Below are 23186 nucleotides of genomic sequence, written 5' to 3' on the forward strand. Positions count from 1 at the left end.
CTCCCTTTCTGTCCTTCACCTAACTCGATCTATCTGATCCCTCAAAGAAGACCTCAACATAAATCCAGCCATACTGAACCTCATAGAAGAGAAGGTGGGAAATAGCCTTGAACGCCTTGGCACTTTCTGAATATAACCCCAGTAGCAGAGACACTGAGATAGACAAAAAATGGGACCTCCTGGAACTGAGAAGCTTCTGTAAGGCAAAGGACAGTCAGCAAGACAAAAAGTCAACATACAGAATGGGAAAAGATCTTCACCAATTTCACATCCAACAGAGTGCTGATCTCCAAAATATATAAAGAACTTAAGAAACTAGATATCAAAATATCAAATAATCCAATTAAAAATGGGATACAGATCTAAATAGAGAATTCTCAACAGAGGAATCTTAAGTGTCAAAAGACACTTAAGGAAATAGTCAACATCCTTAGCCATCAGGGAAATGCAAATCTAAACAACTCTGAGATACCATCTTACACCTCTCAGAATGGCTAAGTTCAAGAACACTAATGAAAGCTTATGCTGGAGAGGATGTGGAGTAAGGGGAACACTCCTCCATTGCTGGTGGGAATGCGAACTTGTACAGCCACTTTGGAAATCAATATGGCAGTATCTCAGAAAATTGGAAATCAATCTACCTCAAGACCCAGCAATACCACTCTTGGGCATATACTCAAAGGATGTTCAATCATACCCAAGGACATTTGATCAATCATGTTCATAGCAGCAGTATTTGTAAATAGCCAGAAGCTGGAAATAACCTAGATGCGCTCAACCGAAGAATGGATAAAGAAAATGCCGCAGATTTACACAATGGAGTACTACTCAGTGGCAAAAAATAACGACATCTTGAAATTTGCAGGCAAATGGATAGAACTAGAAAAAAAAAAAAACATCCTGAGTGAGGTAACCCAGACACAGAAAGACAAACACTATGGTATGTACTTATACGTTAATTTTAGACATAAAGCAAAGGATAACCAGCCTATAGGCTACAACCTCAGAGAGGACAGGAAACAAGAAGAACCCAAACAGAAACACACATGGATCCCCCTGGGAAGAAGTAGACAAGGTCTCCTTAGTAAAATGGCAGCATGGGGGGAGGGGAAAGGGTAGTAAGAGAACAGTGAGGGGAGAAGGGGAGCAGGGTGCTAAAATTCTAATTCTGGTCCTCATGATTGAGCAGCAAGTGTTCTTAACCACCAAACCATCTTGACTTTTTAGGGGTTATGTACGAAATACAAAATACTAGGAAAGATACTTGGGGTGGTTGCAGTCCTGAGGATTGAAACCAGGACTATGCTAAGGCCACGAGCTAGGTAGGCTTCCAAAGAATACTTTTATTTGCTTGTTTGTTTATTTATTTATTGGTTTTTTTTTTGGGGGGGGGGGATAGGGTTTTATCAGTAGCTTTGGAGCCTGTCCTGAAACTAGCTCTTTTAGACCAGGCTGGCCTTGAACTTACAGAGATCCGCGTGCCACCTTCTCCCTAGTGATGGGATTAAAGGCGTGTGCCATCACCGCCCAGCCCCAAAGAATACCTTTATAGCTAAATATTTGCATGACCACATTCTTCATTTCCTGGGAAGATTCTGTAAAAATGTACCTTCTGAACCCAAGACTGCTTATTTGCGATTTAAAAATATTTTTGGATAAATTTTAGATTCACAACAAAATTTAGCTTAAAATTCAGAGTCCTCATATGCCTCCTGGGGGCCTTCTTTCCCTCTTCTCAACAATCTGATGTTTTTGTTTTCTTCTGGTGCTGAGGGTCTGGTCCTGTCACCTCCCACATGCTAGGCAAGGTTCCATACATGCTTTTTGGTTCTCTTGATTTATGTGAAAGCTTTCAGGGGAGTATGCAAAGACACGGGAAACAAGCACTGTGATTTATTAAATCATGATTAAATAGTTTAGGGCACAGGTGTCAAAACAAAAACTACATTTCCCAGAGTGCAATGCATCACGTCACAGAGAAGTATCGGGCATGCGCAAAGGAGTCCTCCGCGCTCGACCGCGCTCATAAGAGAAACAGCGTGTGTGGTTCTTGACGTGCCGCGAACCTTCGAACACAAGTGCCATAGTACCCTGTGAAGAAGCGTTCCAGCGACTCTCCTGTTCCCGCCATCGCAGTCACCAGCGCGGCGTGCTGTTTCGCCCTAGACTCGGTAGGTGGGACGGGACCATGGCAAGACACTTCCGAGCAGCGCGGGAACGAAGGGCCAGCGTTCCTGCCCGGCGCCCGGCTCGCTGAGGCGGCTTCGGAGCTGACGCGCAAGCGCTCTGGACGGGGCAGGGGGCGGGGCTGTTGGGGGGGCCTTCGCCCAGCTCCCTGGGTCTGCGCGTGCGCCCTGCGTCCCTGGCGAAGTGGGACGGCGCTGGAGCTGGCTCGACTTGGGGCGGGCACCTGATGAGGTCCTCGGCCTGAGAGTACCGCCCGCCCCTCCCCGCTCCCCGACCCCGGCACTTTTTACTGCTCGCTCAAATGGTTTTGAGACGCTCTCACTCAGCCTGGCCTTGACCTCGCGATCGTGCGCCCCCAGCTCCACGTGCTGAGATTACAGACTTGAGCCACACATTCCCTACCTGTGCACATTTACACAACAGTAACTTAGCCATCCTCCTGCTCACTCACCTGTCAGCTCACTCGTGCAGCCTAGAGCGGCGGCTTCTACTCATTAGCATCTTCTCCCACCAGTCTTTATTCGGCTCTCTCCAGAGAAGCCCTGTCTCATGTCATTCCAGAGAAACAGCTCTACCAAAGCCACCTTGACTTCTGGGTTGCCTAGTTCAGTGATGAAGGCTTGGTAACACCCTCTTTCATTGCCTAAAACTCTTGCTCCATTTCTTTAGCTTTAATGGTTGTACCATCGAAATACGTAGACCCTACATCTCGCCTTTCTTTTTGTTCACTCCCCGGGCTTTATCTACTTTACATTTTAAGTATAAAGGACATTTATTTTGGTGCTAACTCTCGTTCCTATCCTTTTTTGTTTGTTTTTGTTTTTCGATACAGGGTTCCTATATAACAGCCCTCTCGGTCCAGGAACTCGCTTTGTAGGCTGGCCTCGAACTCACAGAGATCTGCCTGCCTCTCCTCCCAAGCGCTGGGATTAAAGGCATGCACCACCATTGCTTGGCTTTCATTTCTACCTTTTAAAAGTCTTTAGTGTGTGTGTGAAGATAGTCATGTTCATGCCATGGCATTGTGTGAAGCTCAAAGGACAGCGTGGTTCTCTCCTTCCACCATGTGGGTTTCTAAGATTGAACTCAGGTTGCAGGTTGCCAGGCTTGGTGCAAGCTCTTGCATCTGCTGGGCTGTCTCACTGGCCCTTAACTCGGTATTCTGTTGTAGCGTTCGAATCCACTGGGAAAGACAAAAGACTTATACTCAATTCAAATTTAGATTAAATGAGTTTATTCTTTTTTTTGTCCATTTTATTTATTTATTTCGAGACAGGATTTCTCTGTAGCTTTGGAGCCTGTCCTGGAACTCGCTCTGTAGACCAGGCTGGCCTCGAACTCACAGAGATCTGCTTGCCTCTGCCTCCCGAGTGCTGGGATTAAAGGCATGTGCCACCATCGCCCAGCTCAAATGAGTTTATTCTTACTACTAGGAGAACGACAGCAACCGTGCCAGGGTGGCTAAAGGAAGGGTTTACAAAGATGGATGGATATCAATCCACAGCTGGGCAAGAAAATTTGCAACCTTCAGTTGTTTTCCTTTCCCATTGTATGGTAATAAAAAGACTACTTCATCCCAATCCCAGAGCAATAAGCAAGTTTACAAAAGTAGAAGACAGGAACACCATTATCTTGTTTTTATCTCATCTCACTCTCACAGGCATTACAGGAAAAGGTAAAGGGCCTGTAAGGGATGTCTAGTACCTATTCAGTTTCTTTGGCTGTCACAGGGACACTGTGTGCAAATTATTAGAGGTCTGGTACTCTGGAGGGAGTGTCAGTAGTTGGAGCGGGCCTTCAGGTCAGTGCTGGCTGTCACATTCCCCAACAGTTTTACCTTGAATTCAAGACTTAGGTTTATTTGTGCATTTTTATTATTAATTAAAATATTTTTCTTTTTTTAAAAATATTTATTTATTTATTTATTATGTGTACAATAGTCTATCTGTATGTATGTCTGCAGGCCAGAAGAGGGCACCAGACCTCATTACAGATGGTTGTGAGCCACCATGTGGTTGCTGGGGATTGAACTCATGACCTTTGGAAGAGCAGGCAATGCTCTTAACCACTGAGCCATCTCTCCAGCCCTTAATTAAAATATTTTTGAAAGGTTTTACGGCCCGATAAACCTCTCCGCCAATGCAATAATCCAAATTAGACCAAATCAAGCCAAATTAGAAAAGGCGAGGTTTAATGGATGCCAGCACTTCCCCCAGGCCCCCCTACCCCCCCAGGGATAGAAACAGGAAGGAAGACCAGAACGAAGAGACAACTGAAAAGCCCACATGTTCATTCTCTGGGGGGCAGTTTAAGTAGCCTGTGGGAGTGGTCTTGACCCTCTCTGGGGAGGGCTCACCATTTCCCAGGCTTTCTTGGAGGTGGTATCTGGACTGAGGTAACTCCCAGAGGAGGGGGCCTGGAATGGAAAGTTCCACCCAAACATTCCAGACTCCCCAGACACATGGATGCCAGGGCCTGGGTGAAGCCTCCAACCAAACAATTTTATATATTTTTTAATTTGTTATCTTGAGACTGGTCTCCCTATGCAGCTCTACCTGTCCATGAACTCATTATATAGACCAAGCTGGCCTGTAACTCACAGAGATCTGCTTGCCTCTGCCTTCCTAGTGCTGGGATTAAAGTCATGGGCTACTATGCTTGGCAGCACTTTATTTTTTAAAGGTTATTTTTATTTTATGAATTTGAGTATTTTGCCTGATGTATGTTTATACACCAGATGCAGAGACCACATGAGGTTATCAGAGCCCCTGAAACTGGAACATGGTTATTAGGAATTGAACCTGCCTCTCAGAGGAACAGCCAGGGTCTCTCTCTATAGTCCAGCCTGACTTTGAACTCATGATGATCCCCCTGTCTTGGTCTCATAGGGCTGCAGATTTTTCTGTCCAGCTCTGGCATCATCTCCCCTCTTGAATGTCTAATAAACGTTTTAAGTGTGGCCCAAACTGAAATTTTTAGTTTTATCCTCACGTACTCATACTCTCACTAGTGTTCCAGTTCCTCCAGATACTCAGGCTAGCAACTTGGGAGATATTTGTGGTGTTCCCCCACCCTTCCCATCTTTGTGATAGAACATAGTTATTGAGACTTTGAGGGTAGGATTTCTCAGCGCCTAATTATATGTTGTCATTTTGTACTCTGACTTATCCATCTGCATAGTTTCCTTTCTGTTGCAGTGATAAGCACCCTGACAAAACCCAGCTTGGAAGAGAAGGGTTTGTTTGGCTGACCACTCGGGATTGTAGTCCATCACTGTGGGGCAGCAAATAGTCACAGCTGCAGTCAAGAGCATAGAGGTGAATTCAGAGTGTCTGCTTGTATTCAGGCCTCTCTCTTCACTTACACAGTCCAGGACCTAAACCCAGGGAATGGTGCCCCCGAGAAAGGGTGGTTTTCCCATCTCTGTTAACACAAGCGAGATAATCTCTCACAGGCAACCTGATCTAGACATTGAGAATCTTTTCCCAAGTGACTTAGATGTCAAGTTAAAACTAGTAATCATCACATATTTATCTTCTCGCGTGCTGATTTCACCATAAGAATAAATACATGGAGCATATGCTCACATAGTGATGGAAATGCAGTTAGCTGATTTTGTCCTATGACCATTACAGAATGTTCTTATACAACCCTAGATTGTGTGGCTTACTACATACCTGTTATTCCTGGGCTACACTTATACATAGTGTGTTACTATAGCAAATAGTGTAGGTAATTTTCATAAAATGGACAGTATTTGTGTATCTACACAGAAAAGGTTCAGTAAAAATACTAGGTGAGGCCGGGCGGAGGTGGCGCACGCCTTTAATCCCAGCACTCGGGAGGCAGAGGAGGTGGATCTCTGTGAGTTCGAGACCAGCCTGGTCTACAAGAGCTAGTTCCAGGACAGGCTCCAAAATCACAGAGAAACCCTGTCTCGGAAAAAAAAAATACTAGGTGAGGGCCAGTAAAATGACTCAGATGGTGAAGGCACTTGTCACAGCCTGGTAGCCTGCGTGTGACCCACATGGTGGGAAGAAAACCAGTAAACACTGTGGCACGTGTTCACACACAGTAAATAAATATTTGATAAAAAGTAGTGAAGTGATGGAAGTTTGAGCTTATAATCTTATATTTTTGAGTGTTAACTTTTTTGTGTTTTGAGACAGGGTTTCTATGTGTAAGAACCTTGGCTGTCCTAGAACTTCCTCTGTAGACCAGGTTGGCCCCTAACTCTCAGAGATCCTCCTGCCTCTGCCTCCTGAGTGCTGGGATTAGAGACGTCTGCCCCCTTACCTGGGTAATATAATAAATATTATAATCTTTTATTAAGATTCTATTAATAATACTAGATATTCAAGAGGAGATATAATGCTAGATCTGAATATACAAACCTGCATTAATATCTTATGAGACCACTATCGTAAGTTTGGTCTGTTGTTGGGTGCTGGCATTGTTTGACATGTGGCTTTATTTGTTTAAATATCCATTCTGCATTGCTTTTCTTTCACTACTGCGTACCCTTCATGTCTTTGATAATTTTAAATACTACTGAGTGGAATTATGAAGGGGCAGCACTTCTATATATGTGGGAAGTACAGAGTCTCTTGGAAGATGTTGGTGTTTACCAGCCTTTTCTGGAGACAGAGAACTTGAATAGCTTAGCTTCAAACTGTTGCAGTGTTCTAAGCTGAAAGACTGCTCTAAAGGGTGGCCAGGACTCAGCTCTGTTCAGCCATCTGATCTGAAAGCACTGTGCCAAGGCCTGTGCGGATCAGAGACTAGAGCAGCACTCCTGTATTCTCAGAGCTTGTGGTCTGGTAGGAGAGCTGTCAGTGAAACAGCTTATCATACGCATGAATGACAAGTACAAGAATAGAAGTTTGTTCAGGAGGCTGAGGAATTCAGTGCCAACCTGGGCACAGTGAGGCCCTACCTCAGAAAGAAATAAGCTGGGCGTGGTAGCACACACCTTTAATCCCAGCACTGGGGGGGGGGGGGAGCTGAGGGAGGGCGAACCTCTGGGAGTTCCAAGTTAGCCAGATCTACATAGTAAGTTCCAGGACAAAACAACAATAAAAACAAAACAAGAATAACGTTTATATGCAGGCCTTAGGAACTTTCCAGAAGTTTTGATTGGCCATGGCCATGACCTGGGGTAAATGGAAGAGCTTGTGGCTGTCTGTGAACGGTGTTGTTTGTAGTGGTATAGTATTTGTATTTTAACGAATAAAACTTGCCTGAAGACCAGAGGCAAAGCTAAAGCCACCAGAGGCCAGGTAATAGTGACACAACATTAATCCCAGGATTTGTGAGACGAGGTTGGATCTCTGTGAGTTCAAGGCCACTGTGGGCTACACAAGATCAATACAGAAACAAAAGAGGTGGTGATGGCCTACACCTTTAATCCCAGTACTAGGGAGTCATAATCCTTTAATCTCAGCACTAGAGGGAATATAAAATGGGAGGAGAGAGACTTAGTCTGCTTAGCTTATGGTCACCCACCCTTGGTAGAGTAAGACTTCTCTAATGGCTGGCTTGACTGCCTTGCTTTTCTGGTTTTTGGTTTGAACCCGTTTCTGTCTCTGGGTTTTTATTGTTCACGCTACAGTTGTTCTTCCCTACTTTCTTATAAACATCATGTTCTTGGTGTGAAAATAATTGTTAAACTCTACTTGTAGAAGTTTTTTTGTTCTTATTAGATTTTAGTTTTTCAGAACAGGATTTCTCTGCATAGCCCTGTTTGTCATGGAACTCATTCTGTAGACCAAGCTGCCTTTAAACTTGGAGGTCCACCTGCCTCTGCCTCCTGAGTGCTAGGATTAAAAGCATTCACTACCACACCATCACTGCCCTGCTAAAAGTTCATTTTGACAACTGTAATTAAATCCTGAAAGTTGAATAAATTAGAGTGACCTAAAAAGGAAGAAAAGGATACTTTAGAGGTACTTCAGACAGACAGAAGGCATAGAGGAAGTGTGTGCTTGTTTGGTATAGAGGCCTGGATTCACTGTGGTTGTGTCCTAGGATAGTGTGGGTTCAGTTGGAGAGGTCAGATGAATCTGTAGTTTTAGTACCAACTTTCTGAAGCTAAAAGTGGGGACAGAGGACCCCCCAATTTCTAGATGTCTGTATTAAGATTCTTACAAAGGTTTTAAATTGGGTCATCTCTGTTTAAAAAAAAATACCAAATTGGTTTCATTAAATTTGTGACCACGGCCTGTTGAAATAGGAGCGGCTGGGCTGAGTCCCTAGCACCCCAGCCGCCTGCTAGCTTATGCCCGAAATAACAACACACAAGCTGTATCCATTTAAAGACTGCTTGGCCCATTTCTATCTAGCCTCTTCTAGGCCAATTCTTGCACCTGGATTAGCCCATTTCTAATAATGCGTGTAAGCACCCCAAGGTGCGCTTACCTGGAAGATTCTAACCTATGTCCATCTTGGGTCGGAGCTTCATCGCGTGTGTCTCAGAGAGCAGAGCTATCAGGAGAGCGGAGCATGGCGTCTCTGCTCCAGAGCAGAGCTGTCGGGTCTGAGCTCACTTCCTCTTCCTCCCAGCATCCTATTCTGTTTACTCCACCCACCTATGTTCTAAGCTATGAGGCCAAGCAGTGTGTTTATTACTTAACCAATGAAATCAACAGATTGATATATGACACTCCCACATCAACAGCCTATCAAGTAGAAGGTAGTTTGGTGAGCATTTACCATTGTGAGTTGGATGTGGATGATCATAAGGGTTGCTTGTACATTCAGGCTTAGGGTGTAGTTAAAAAAAAAAAGTTTTGAACCCCATCTTTGCCACTTCCTACTGTGGACCTTGGTAATTTATTTCTTCAGATCCAGTTTCCCGTAAGTACTAAATAAACAGTTCTTTGCAGCGTTATTAGGGAAATGCCCTACAGGAAAGCAGTTGGCACGTAGAACAGCTGTTATTTCCTTGTTAGGTTTTATAGCGAACCAGTAGAATGCAGCTTAGAGGTGCCTGGTTGAGTCAACTGAGAAGTCTGATGCTCTGCCATCTACAAGCTGGGGGCCCAAGAAAGCCCCAGTGGATCCAGTCTAAGCCCAAAGCCTGACAACTGCAGTTTGGATAATCACCACTTCTGGGAACATCCTCACAAGCACCCCCAGAAAAAAATGTTTTATTAACTGTAGTATGTCAGCATAATCAGCCATTATGTTTTCATATCTGGAACTCAAACCAAGGCCTTGGACAGGACCTCCCCCCCTCCCAAGGGTTTCTCTATGTAGCCCTGGCTATCCTGTAACTCTGTAGACCAGGCTGGTCTCCAGCTCACAGAGATCCTGCTTCTGACTACCTAATGCTGGGTTTAAAGGCACCTGCTGCCACCACCCGGCAGCCCTGTGTTCTCTTCAGTTGCTCCATTGACCATGGGCATGCTAGTGATGTCCTCTGTAAGCAGAGTGACAGATGATCAAGTAGCAGTTTACAGGAGAGAAAATGTTTCTTCCATGATTTCCTTTCCTGTGGAAAATGCTGAATTGCAACAAAACTTGAACTTAGAGGAAGAGCTGGAATCTGCAGCCTGGTAACCAAACCCCAGTTTTACTGGTGTTCCTGAGTTACTGCCCTAACTTCTCACTTTCGGCCACAGAGAACTGTACCTTCGCCTGCCCCTTAACTCACCCTTCCACCCTGAACCTTCTTTCTGGTATCTCTTGGGGCATTTTCCTCTCTCCTTTTTTCTCACTCAGCAGGCAGCCTCTTTCCCACTAGTTCCTAAGGCTTTGGCAGCAGCCTGGAGGTTGGTTGTTCTTACATTTATCCCAGTCATCTCTACTGTAAGCTCCTGATTCACTACATCCTATGATTCTAGATAATACAAGATTTTTTTTTTTTTAAACCAGAGTCTTACCAACCATTTTTACAACCTACACTCTCCTGAGTGACCTGGAACTTGCTTTGTAGACCAGGCTGGCCTCAAACACATAGAAATCTGCCTGTCTCTTCCTCCAGAGTGCTGGGATTAAAGGAACTTACCACCATGCCTAGCATAACTGGACTTTTTTTTTCTCCCAAGATTTATTTATATGTATAAGTGTTTTACCTTCATGTATGTATGTGTCTCTGGTACCCTCGGAGGCCAGAAGAGGATGTCTGATCTCTTGGAATCAGTGTTACAGTTGTGAGCCATCATGTGGGACTGGAGCTGACCCAGTTCCTCTGCAAAAGCAGCAAATGCTCTTAACTGCTGAGCTATCTCTCCAGCCCCATAACTAGACTTTTTATACTTTTTGAAATTTGAATTTTGGGAGTGGTCCGATTTGGACAGGGTCTCATTATTTAATAGCCCCAGCTAAGTCTTATGTTCGAGTCACTCCTGCCCCGCCTCGAGTGTGTTGGAATTATACGCACACCATCATGGCTCATTATTCTTTCTTTTTTGGGGGGGGGCATTGCAGGGTCCCCACTATGTCTGACTGTTCTGTAACTCAGTATGTAAACCAGGCTGGACTTGAACTCGCAGAAATCTGCCTGTTCTTGCCTCCAAAGTGCTAGGTTAAGGTGTTTGCCTCTATACCCAGCTCTTTTTCTTCTTTATGTGAAAATGAATAGTTCTGTGGTGCTGCAAATTCTGTAGTGTTGTAGGGGCTGGAGAGTTGGATCAGCTGTTAGAAACACTTGTTCTTACAGAGGACTGGGGTTCTGTTCCCAGAACTCACATGGCAGCTAACAACTGTCTTTAATTCCCATTCTAGGGACTCTGACACCTCGTCTGACCACCGAAGGCTCCTTCATGCATGTGATACACATACATATACTCAAGCACACTTAAATTAACATTAAAAAATAATGTGCTGGGCATTGTGACATATACCTTTAATCCCAGCACTCAGTAGGCAGAGGCAGGTGGATCTTTGTAACTGGAGGCTGTGCTTTCGTTTCCTGACTGTCCAGTCCTGAGTCATAATCACATAGAAACTTTTATTAAATACAAACTGTTTGGCCTGTTAGCTCAGGTGTAGTATTAACTAGCTCTTACAACTTAAATTGGCCCATTTCTGTTATTCTGTATTTTACCATGAGACTCATGACCTCACATCTTCTCCAGCAACTGCTCATGTCTCTCTTGACTCTGCCTTCTTTCTCTTTCTGACTCTGTTTGGATTTCCCATCTAGTTATATTCTGCCCTGCCATACGCCAAAGCATTCTTTATTAACCAATGGTAATAAAACCTATTCACAGCATACAGAGGGATAATCCCACATCACATCTCTGAGTTTGAGATCTTCTACAGAGCAAGTTCCAGGATAGCCAGGGCTACACAGAGAAACCCTGTCTTGAAAAATAAACAAACAAAAAATAGTGTCATAAATGTGGAGGAAAATAGATTATCATGCAGACCTTGTTAAAGTCATGTCTCCAAGACTCATATTTGTAGAAAAAAGAAGTTGTGCTTCCTAAATATTTAAGACATGTGCTTCCAAGAGCACAGTTCAGTAATAAAAAGAGAAATAACTGGATTTATTAATGGAAAAGGGGCAGTTTGCCAAAAGAAGATAATACAAATTATCACTATTCACATGGATAGATATCTGTTATCATTAGCCACCAGGGACGTGCAAATCAAAGCAACCAGGGCCAGAGAGTAGTTAGGTGATGGAGCACTTGCCCAGTATGTGCAAGGCCCTGGGTCATCACAGAGTCCCCATGCTGCACAAAAACAGGTACAGCAGTGAGATGCCATGTCGGACTCACTAGGATGACCATAGCAAAAGGACAGCAGTGTATGTTGGCACAGATGCAGACATTCTAGAATCTCATTGCTGGTAGTAAAATGGCCCACCCACTGTGAAAATAATCTGGCCATTCTTCAAAAAGCTAAATCCAAAGGATTCAATAATTCCATTCCTGTGAATAAACCTAGAAAATGGAAATATATGTCAATACAAAACCTTGTGTGTGTCATGTGCACGCCGTAATACTGACTCCTTGGGTGTTGAGCTAGGGGGGTTACTTCATCTCATAGGTTTTAAGGTCCACAAACATAATAAAGATCTCATCTGAGAAGACAGGCTGGGTGGGTGTCACATTTGTAATCCCAGCACTTGGAAGGCTGAGGCGGAGCTGTGCGTTTAAGTCCATTCTGGCTCCATAGTGTGGCAGATATTTGGGGTCCCTTAGGTCTTGTCTCCATGAAGGATGAATTTAATCTCTGTCCTTACTTGAGCAAACTCGTGGCACATGGTATGCACGCTCATCTAGCAAATGCCTTTTTCTCAGTCCTGTCCATAAGCAATTTGCTTTCAGTTGGCACGGCCGCAGTATCTCAGCAGTTTTACCTCAGAGATTTATTTCCGCCCTATTATCATAACTTAGAGGGGATCTTGCTCATCTGTTCCTTCTCCAGCTTATTACATTAATGCACTATATTGATGACATTTGCTGATTAGAACAGGCAATAGCAACCACTTAGAACTCATTGGTAACCCATATGTGCAATCAGAGGGTGGGAAATAAATCTAACCAAAATTCAAGGGCCTTCCACCTTAGTGAAACTCTTAGGAGTCCAATGGTGTGAGGCATGCAGACATTCCTTCCAAGGTAAAGGGTAAGTTACTGCACCTGGCCCCTCCTGTCACCAGGGAAACGGCACAGTGTTCAGTGGGCTGTTTGGATTCTGGAGACAGCACATTCCCCACTTGAGTGTGTGACTTTGGCCCATATACCAAGTGACTTGGAAAGCTGCTAGCCTTGAGTGGGGCCTGGAACATTCAATCAAAAGGCAGTTTAAGGGTTGGAGAGATGGCTCAGAGGTTAAGAGCATTGCCTGCTCTTCCAAAGGTCCTGAGTTCAATTCCCAGCAACCACATGGTGGCTCACAACCATCTGTAATGGGGTCTTCTGGCCTACAGGCATACACACTGACAGAATATTGTATACATAATAAATAAATAAATAAATAAATAAATAAATAAATAAATAAATAAATATTTTTTTAAAAAGGCAGTTTAAGTAGAAGTTTCTTTAGCAAAGGAGAACTTTGTTGTGTGATGTTTTATTCTTTCTGATTTTTGAGGGACCTACCACCTGGTTCCCAAATGAATCACACATAGAGGCTTATTCTTAGTTATGAATGCCTGGCCTTAGCATGGCTTGTTTCTAGCCAGCTTTTCTTTTTCTTTTCTTTTTTTGTTTGTTTTTCGAGACAGGGTCTCTCTGTGGTTTTGGAGCCTGTCCTGGAACTAGCTCTTGTAGACCAGGCTGGTCTCGAACTCACAGAGATCCGCCTGCCTCTGCCTCCCGAGTGCTGGGATTAAAGGCGTGCGCCACCACCGCCTGGCTCTAGCCAGCTTTTCTTAACTTGTATTATCCTGTCTACCTTTTGACTCTGGGATTTTCCCAGAAAAGAAAAGTTTTAAAGCCAGGCAGTGGAGGCACACACCTTTAATCCCAGCACTTGGGGAGCAGAGGCAGGCATCTGGATCTCTGTGAGTTCAAGGCCAGCCTGGTCTACAAGAGCTAGTTCCAGGACAGGCTCCAAAACCACAGAGAGACCCTGTCTCGAAAAAGAAAAGAAAAAAAAAAAAAAGAAAAGTTTTAAAGAGCCAAAATAAAACAAAGAATTATGAGATTAGTGGCAATAGAATAGTTGTTAATTTTGGTTTTTATTCTGTCTCATATCAGTTGGGTCTTCAGAAATGAGACAGATTTAGAATTTTCCATTTAGCAAATTTGCTTGGATTTAAGGAAAGTAAGAGCCATGTTCCAATTTCAAAGCCAGCTTTAACTGAACTTGTATTATAAAAAGGACATTTGCATTGTATGTCTGTAGAGAACAGCAGAAGCAAACATTTGGGAAGATTTATGAAATTTTATCCCATTGGCAATGTGCTATACCAATAGGCAAATTTACTGTTTTTCTTGGGACGTTATCTCTAGATGATTTGCCCTTTTTCTTCAGATGCCTCATTTGTCCAGGGGTCTTCAGATTCCTTAAATGGTTGCCTTCATTCTCCTGGAAAGACAAAAACAAAACCCTTTTTGTCAAGTTATATCTGATCAAATGAAAAGCATTTGTTAGTTTTATAAATTAGTTTATATTGGATGATCACACTGTTTGATGAACTATCACTTCTTGTAATCAAGAGGTCTCTCTTGTTTGAATCTAATCTTTATAATATTTGCTTTATAGTTTCTTCTGAAATTTTTGTTTTATCTTCTAAAGTTGTTTTATCAGTATCATTCTTTTACAATAGGCATTAGGTCCTTTAATTGCTGTGGGGAGAAGCTTTCCCCATGATGACAGGAAATGATTGAACCAAATTTGACATGGGGGCCCCCAAGGTATTTCCTGGCTGTCTCTTGTTGATCTACATTGGTTCAGTGTTGGACTTTGCTGTACAGTGCATACTGAGAAGGCAAGAGCCTTCTGTTTGGATTATTCCTAAAAGAAACATTGTTTCTAGGAAAGCCCTGCCTACAATCCCTTTTCAAGTGACCTTGTTTACCACAAATAAAACACCTAACATCTTGATTTTTCTTCGAGTTTCTGGAAATCACCTGTCCTGTCTAATTGTCATCATGGTTATTATATTCAATATTACTGTATCTTGGATCTAGTCCTTTATGGGTGCTGATCTTGCCTTTAAAGCCTAATTATTCTTTTGCATTGTGAATTAGCATTTTCAAAAGCCCAAGATTCACTTAGTATTTGTCTAGTGTCTGGATTTGGTATCATCATATTTGCAGCTGAAGTCAGTCTTTGTAAAAAAACAAAAAATCAGTGAGGGTTTCTTTTGGGCCCTGTATAACTATAGTATATGACTCAGTTCTCTTTCGGACTTCTTCAATTCTGTCTCAAGCATTCAAAGCTGCTGCACAGATAGAGCCAAGGTGTGGTCATCATATGGAGCCTGTCCTTTGGGCATCAGGATAATCACCCTCTCCAAGAAGCTGGTCTTGGGAAACTTCTAGCCCTACTTTGTTGTTCAATGGTTCTAGCCTCATCTTTCCCACCAGGTCCTCCACTGCAATTGAGGACCAGGTTCCAATACTGCTGCAACCAAGTCTTTCCAGTCTTGTGGGATAATTCTATTACTAATTGACATTAATTTAACATCTGATTCACAAAAGGTGAATGCATACCATATGAGACTATCACTTCTTTAAATTACCTCAAATCTAACATTTCCACAGGAATCCCATCAGCTCTTACATAGCTTTGGGGATATCTGTCATTTGGAAGTTGTTCCTGTAAGGTTACTAGATAAAGGTTGGTTGTTTGATAACCTTGGGCTGTTCCTCTCTAATTTTATAATGTAATGGTGAGGTTGGTTCTCCTTTAATTCCTCTGTCCTTATCTGTTTTAGTAAGCTTTTCCAAGGCTTGTAACTTATCAGTCAAAATGGCATTATTGTCTCTAGTAACTATTTCTAAGGCCTGTATCTTGGCATTCATCAACTAACCTTGTTTTATGGATAAAACAAGAATTATCAAACCAATGATGTATAATTAATATTGTATAAATCCCAGCGAAATTAATTATCCCCTCATTAGTTGTTCCATTTTTAAACCATCCACTGTGGAATCATACAAAGACCTAACTCCCTCCATAATAATAGTGTTTTTCATTTTTTAAAATAATTTGTTTTCATTTTATGTGCATTGGTGTTTTGCCTGTGTGTCTGTCTGTCTGTGTGAGGGCAACAGATCTTTGACAGTTGTGAGCTGCCGTGTGGATGCTAGGTATCAAACCCGGGTCCTCTGGACTGCTGAGCCATCTTTCCAGCCCCCATGTTTTCCATTTTCCTAATGTGGGGAATAAACTATTTTTTTTAACTAATTCCCCCCCTTTAAGAATTCCTGGTTGTCCCACAAGGTCTGCTAGTGATTACAGTGCAGTGTGAGGCTGGCTGCTGCTGCACAGCACGTCTGCGTAGAGAGCACAGTCGTGCACAGCCTGGCTGGGGACAGCTGCAGCCGCGAGCTCTACCTGGTGCCAGATGAGATGTCAGTCTTATTAATTTATCAATAAAAAATGGGGAGTCAGCCGGGTGGTGCACACGTTTAATTCCAGTACTCAGGGAGGCAAAGGCAGGCAAATCTCTGTGAGTTCAAGGCCAGCCTGGTCCACAGAGTGAGTTGCAGGACAGGCTCTAAAGCTACACAGAGAAATCCTGTCTCAAAAAAAAAAAANAAAAAAAAAAAAAAAAAAAAAAAAAAAAAAAAAAAAAAAACCTTAAAGAAAAAAGGAAAGAAAGAAAATCAGGAGTCACATACACATATTGGGGTAAAAACATGAAAGTTCAGAGAAACCCGTGAGCCACCATAGTCACTTCTGATTCTGCCATACCTCCATCCAAAAGGGGACTGAGATCTTCTCGCAGCCCCACCTTATAACTTGCTGTTTCTCCTCTGTACAGTTCTCCAGACATCTGTGATTAACTAGTGGCTAGTTCTGCCCCCTGACTCTAAGCAAACTTTATTTATCAGATCACAAACAAAATATCAGACAACACTGGGCCCATTTTCCTGGTATGTCAATGGGAATTATAGATAGCCATTTTGTCCCCTATGTCAGGGAGTTCCCTTTTGACTTAGCATTTCAGTTTATTAAGGGCAGGGGTCAAGGGATAACAGTGTATTTTCTTTCTGTAACTACTTCCAGCTGAAACTGGTGTGTTGTCCTCAGGGCCCAGGGAGGCTGGAAGGCTAGTCAAGAGGCTGGGCAGTAGAGCATTCATCAGAAGCATGTGGTTATCAGCTGTAGAGACAGGAAACAGTCACGTTGCCTGGGTGGGGCCACCTCAGCTTCAGCAGGTCCAGGGCTTGTAGTCATTTGGAGTAGGTTGTAGTCAGCAGTTGATGTTTGGATGTGCCTGCCAGCCGAGTGGAGACCTGCTTAGACAAATAGAGACTAGGAGGGATGTTCTGTCTGCTAGCTTGTCATGACTCTTTGACAAATTATGATTGTCAGTTTCAGTAGTATAAGTCCTTCCAGCTAATCTCTCGGTACCATTCTGTAAGGTTCATAACCCATTGACATGGGGTGAGTTTTGCCTGTCAAATTATGACTACCATTTTCAATGCTATGAATCCTTTCAGCTAACTTTTCATTACCAGTCTGTAAAGTCTGCATCGCTTCCTTAAGTTTCTCATTGTTTGCTCTGTTATCAAGCCATTTCTTTAAGGATATAATATGAAGTATCAAACTAATAGCAGCTATCACTAAAAATGTATACGCCCCAGGTGTGTCGTATACCACTTCTAGTATTCCATTCATAGTAGAAACTGTAATGTTTTTAAATTCCTGAATGGTGATAGTATCCAAATCATCTTGGGCGTGGTTTACAAATTGAAAAAAATTAATTAATCTAATATTATTAAGTTATCAAACAACTTACCTCTTTTGAAATCCTCAGAAAACTGTCGTGGGTGTAATAATCCTGATTGACCAATAGGTGGAGCTGGTGTTCGGTCGGCTGGTTCAGTTGGCTGCTGAGTCTAAGGTGTAATAACGATGTTGGCCAGCAGGTGTCGCAGTTGTACTGCCAAAAGTTCCGGCCTTACTTACCCATATGTTGCCAAACCTATGGATTCTTTTTTTTTTTTTTTTCTTGGTTTTTCGAGACAGGGTTTCTCTGTGGTTTTGGAGCCTGTCCTGGAACTAGCTCTTGTAGACCAGGCTGGTCTCGAACTCACAGAGATCTGCCTGCCTCTGCCTCCCGAGTGCTGGGATTAAAGGCGTGCGTCACCACCGCCCGGCCAAACCTATGGATTTCTAAGCAAAAACTAAAACCCAAACCGAACAGATTTTTGTTAAAGACAAAGGGGAAAAAAGCAGCACCCACCGTGCGCTGAAGGACTGCCAGACACTGTTCAGGACAGCCATGTAGTGGGGGTGGGGGTGGAGCCCCTGAGCTGTGCAGTTGCGGACAGCCAGCAGAGCCGAGCTGAGCTGCGGGGTGATGGGTGGATGGAAGGGAGGAATCTAAGCCAGGCACAGGAAGCTGGGAGCAGTAGTTTTTCTCCCAAACCTAGGTGGCTAAGTTTGGGTTCTGGCCATGCTGGGCGCAAAAATGTAGGCTTGATTACGGAAATCCACAGAGCCCGGAATAAAGGATAACAAATATTTATTTGAGGAAACTCACGATAAGGGTAGAGAGCCGCTGTGATCGTCTGCTCTGCGGGCATTGGAAGCTGTGAATAAAACTCAAAGCACCAGCCAAGAGAGCGAGCATGCTTCACATCTGCGCTTATCAGTCCACAGTAGTACCTCAGACCTCGCCCTCATGGGTGGTACCCAAAAGGCTATTGGCTGAATGAATTCCCACAACAGATGTTGTTACATTTGGAACTTTCAGGCCCATAGTCCTAGTAAGGATAGAATTAGGGTCCCCTGAAGGAACAGCCAGTGCTCTTAACTGCTGAGCCATCTCTCCAGCCCTAACATAGATTCCTGGTCTCTGTGTTGTGTTTCATTAGTCTAGATGTTTTTCCCTAGTGCTGTTATGCCATCTCAATTACCATTTGGGTACCTGTCCTCTTTTGTGTGTGTGTGTGTGTGTGTGTGTGTGTGTATTTTGTTTGTTTGTTTGTTTTATCAACTTGATACAAGCTAGAGTCATCTGGGAATAAGAAAACTCAATTGAGAAAATACTTTCATAATATTAGCCTGTGGGCAAACCTGTAGAGCATTTTCTTTGTGATTAATGTAGGAGGGCCCAGCCCATTATGGGTAGTGCCAGGCCTGGGTGGATAGCTCTGGGTTGTATAAGAAGCAGGCTGAGCAAGCCATGGGAACCAAGCTAGTAAGCATCATTCCTCCATGGCCTCAGCCTCAGTTCCTGCCTTTAAGTTCCTGGTCTGACTTCCCTTCATGATGGGAAAGACTATAAGCTGAAATAAACCTTTTCTTCCTTAAGTTGTTTTTTTTTGTTTTGTTTTGTTTTGTTTTGTGTTTTGGATTTTTGAGACAGGGTTTCTCTGTGTAGCTTTGGAGCCTGTCCTAGAACTCACTCTCACAGAGATCCACCTTCCTCTGCCTCCTAAGTTGGGCTGGGGTTAAAGGTGTGTGTACCAACTCCTGACCCCTAAGTTGTTTTTGATGAGCATATTTTTTTTTTTAGCACAGCAATAGAAATCCTAATTAATGGGGTTTGAGAGACGTGCAGCTATTATGAGCACCTGCTGCTCTTCTGGGGGTCCTGAGCTCAATTCCCAGCAACCACATGGTGGCTCACAGCCATCTGTAGTGGGAACTGCTGCCTCTTCTGGCCATCAGGTGTACATGCATACATACATGCAGATAGAGCACTCATGCATGGAAGGAAGGAGGGAGAGAGGAGATAAAAAAGGGAACCGTAACTAAGACAAATTGGTATTAGGAGTGGAGTATTGCTGTGACAGACCTAAGTATATGTTTTCAGGAGGACTGTAGACTTGGGCTCTTTGGGCTGGAAAAGCCACTGGGTGCTTGCAGCTAATGGGCTGCTGTGTGGAGCTTGGGAGGTAAGGAGTACTGGAGAAGCGTGGATGATGGAGGTCTGGCTTGTGAAGTGTGACAGTCCTTCAAAGACTTCAGGATAGTTTGTGTAATTATTTGAATTAAGACTCTAAGGTTTCTGGTCAGCTGGAGTTGAAGAATCAGCTGTGATTATAAGAGACCAGCATACTAAATGGGGGCAATCAGTGCTGGTTAGCTGGAGCTGAGAAATAAACAATGAGTAGTAAGAGATTAGCATCAGAAACTGTGGGCCAGAGAGAGCCACGGTTACATCTCAAGCTGGCAACCAAACTTGATAATGTGTAAGAGTTCCCAGCGTTGCTGGTTTTGGTGGCATGAGAGCTTCAGGATTTGAAGGGATCCTGGAGAGCAGCCGAGGCCTGCCTTTTTTTTTATTTATTATTTTTAATTTATTTATTATGCATACAATATTCTGTCCGTGTGTATGTCTTCAGGCCAGAAGAGGGCACCAGACCTCATGACAGATGGTTGTGAGCCACCATGTGGTTGCCGGGAATTGAACTCAGGCCCTTTGGAAGAGCCATCTCTCCAGCCCCGAGGGCTGCCTTTTTGAGAAGCCATTGTTAATTGCAGCCTTAGTTGCAGTGGAAACTCTGGGGTTGAAGGGTTCTTGGAGAGCAGCTGAGGCTTGGCACTGTGTGGCAGGGGCAGGGTCCCGGGCCCTGAAGAGAGCCCAGGAGAGACTATTGGTGAAGGTGCAGCCCAACTGCAGTGGAGACACCAGCATACTTGGAAGTGCCATGATCATGGGATGATTGCCAACGACAGCAGCAGCTATGGGGCTGTCTGAGCCTTTGAAACAACCTGTGTTCTGTGAATGGCAGGTCTGGAGAAACAGCTGTGGGTGAAAATGAGAAGGATTTTATTGTTGATATGAGAGAGAATACAGCCAGAGGCATCTGGATCGAGCCAATGAGAGGAGACTGGGGGGGGGGGACAAGAGGACTAAGAGAACCAACAGAGCATGTGACCAAATGTCACGTTTCTGTAGATAAGAGAAGCTGAGGAGAGAAGAGAAGCCCTGGGCTAGAGAGGATCTAGTAAGAAGTGCTCTTGCTGAGCCCAGAGCCCAAGTGCACACTTTGGTATGCTGATAGGCAACACAGCCATTTCTCCTGAGGTTTTGGGGGACCTAACATTCTAGCCTTTTTGTTGGTGATAAAAGGGGGCATAATCTCTTCTGTACCTGATTCTTCGCTGAAATTGGGGTGTGGTAATCAGAGTCCAGGAAGGCTGGAGTTGTGGCCAAGGCCCAGAAAGGAGAGAGAAGTGCAGATTGAGGAACACCTGTTTTACACCTCCCAGGTTCTGAGGGACCACCTGGGGCTAGTGAAGCACAGGCCACTTTGGAGCAGTGTGGGACACAGATTGTGAAGGAACCCCTGGGGCTGGAGCATGGCAGGCAGTTTGGGAGCAGTTTGCACTCTTCAGCTGATTGGAACCCTGCTGGGACAGACACAGAGTGGGGACAGGAGTTAAAGTTTCGGGGACAATTTTTTATCTTGGGTGTACATTTGTAACTTCCAGGCCCATGGTCCTGGTAGTTGGGGGTGTGGAAGCAGTCCCAAGACAGGATTGGAGCGTGGGGCCAGGGAGTAAGAGATAGATATTCCCTTGGGATTAGGCAGTAGGCGGGGAAGCTTAGGCTGTTGATTGGCAGGAGTACGTATCTGGAGTCAGTTTGACCTGTGATCAGTAGGTCCAAGTCATAGCTCACTGAAGTTTACGTGAACCTTTTTAAAATATTTACAAAAAGAAATACAAGTTTTTGGTGTATTAGCATTACCACTGTTAGTAATCAGCACTGAAATCCTCATTGTGTCTGTAAGCCCCTGAACTGACTCACGCCTTTGAGTCACAGCAAATTTATGGTTTTGGGTTTAAAGCACAAACACTCTTTACTCTGATGTTTTCAGCACAATGAGAAGCACTTTTAAATATACTTAGAAGACAACCAAGAAAATTTCAAATTTTGAACTTGGGACTTGGTAATAGTAGACATTGCAAGGTAAACTGCCTTTCTTAGCAGGAGACCTAGTAGAAGGCCTGACTTTTACATATGAAATGAACTGTCTTAGGGTTTCTGTTGCTGTGAACCATGACCATGGCAACTCTCATAAAGGAAAGCATTTAACTGGGGCTGGCTTACAGTTCAGAGGTTTGGTCCGTTATAATCATGGCAGGGAGCGTGGTGGCTGGGGTATGGCAGCATTCAGGCAGACATCATGGTGGAGAATTATATATTTTGATTCAAAGGCAACAGGAAGTGAACTGTCTTACTGGGCATGGCTTGAGCATATATAAGACCTCCAAACCCACCTCCACAGTGACACACTTCCTCCAACAAGACCAAAAGGCTACATCCCCTAATGGTGCCACTCCCTTTGGGGGCCATTTTCCTTCAAACCATCGCAAGGACTGACCAGAAAACTGCAGGCTTGGGAGGAGGACAGGGTTTGTTAAACTGATAAAGTCACAGTTAGCTGTCAGCACCGTCAGTCCGAGAAGGATAAATTAGAGCAGGAAGTTAATTCAAATGGCTTCTATATCAGCTGTAATGACAGAGACTTACTAGCTACCTGAATGGTTAACCTGCGCTTCTGTGGTGATCCCAGTGGCTTTGTTGGTGTTCAGCTGTCACACAGGACAACATTAAATCCTCAGCCTTCAGCTGCCAGACCCAGAAGGTCTCGGGTTTTCCTGTGGAGGAGGGACTTGGAAAAACTAACCCACTTTAGCAAGGCAGAGTAGAGCTCTCAACCCACCAATGTCCAGTTTGGGCAGAGCCCTGTCGGTGGATGAGGCCTGAGGCAGTTCTTTTTACAGTAGTTAGTACTACCTACCACAGTCTGGGTGGAGTCACCGCCTCCTTTGGAGACCTCACAGTCACTGCTAGGAACTGGCATTTCTGTGTGTCACAGGAAGCTTTTTTTTTTTATTAAACAGTTGAAATACCATATTCAGCATACCTCTGAAGAGTTAGAGGCCCATTATCTATTAACACATTCCATACAGCTCACGAGTTTCCCCTTGCTTCTCGCGCTGTCTTTTAAGGACCACTCATGAGTGTTCTAGAGTGTTATTTTTCATATGCCATCTGTTGTAACCTTAGATGTCAACACACTATCTTGTCCACATCAAATGAAGCGATTTCACTGGTGGAAATCATGCAAGTTGATCTACAAAAAACTATATAATTGCACGAACCCATAAGGCACTATAATTGCATTGTGTTTTGGTCATTCGAATAGTCTTCATCTTCAAGTTCCTGACACTTTTAGAAATGTCCTCTGTCAGGAAAAGATTTTGGTTAAGATTGCATTGAGTCCTGCAGATCAGCAGGGGAGTGTTGCTGTCGGAACAACGTTCTGTCTTCTCATCCATGAAAATGAAATCTAATAGGTCTCCTCCTCCCCATTTATATATGAGTTATATATAAAGTTATATTTATATATAACAGATGGGTGAGTGGTTAATGCCTACCACGGTGTGCATGTAGA

At 43.8% G+C, this 23186-nt stretch overlaps 1 protein-coding gene across 4 annotated transcripts in view; it reads left to right on the top strand.

The window, feature by feature from the left end:
- The first annotated feature begins 1968 nt into the window (after positions 1-1968).
- Positions 1969-23186, top strand: part of Sgf29 (SAGA complex associated factor 29) — a 42228-nt gene continuing 21010 nt past the window's right edge. The window contains exon 1 of one of the 4 annotated variants that reach the window (XM_050165916.1): positions 1969-2171. The gene's annotated coding sequence lies outside the window, so the exon portion shown is untranslated. The remainder of the gene's footprint in view (positions 2172-23186) is intronic. The other 3 variants (XM_050165914.1, XM_050165915.1, XM_050165913.1) reach the window with 3 other exon arrangements.

This window comes from Alexandromys fortis, unplaced genomic scaffold (assembly GCF_014885135.2).
Source record: "Alexandromys fortis isolate MF-2015 unplaced genomic scaffold, M_Fortis_MF-2015_v1.1 scaffold_146, whole genome shotgun sequence".
NCBI classification, from domain to species: Eukaryota; Metazoa; Chordata; class Mammalia; order Rodentia; family Cricetidae; genus Alexandromys; species Alexandromys fortis.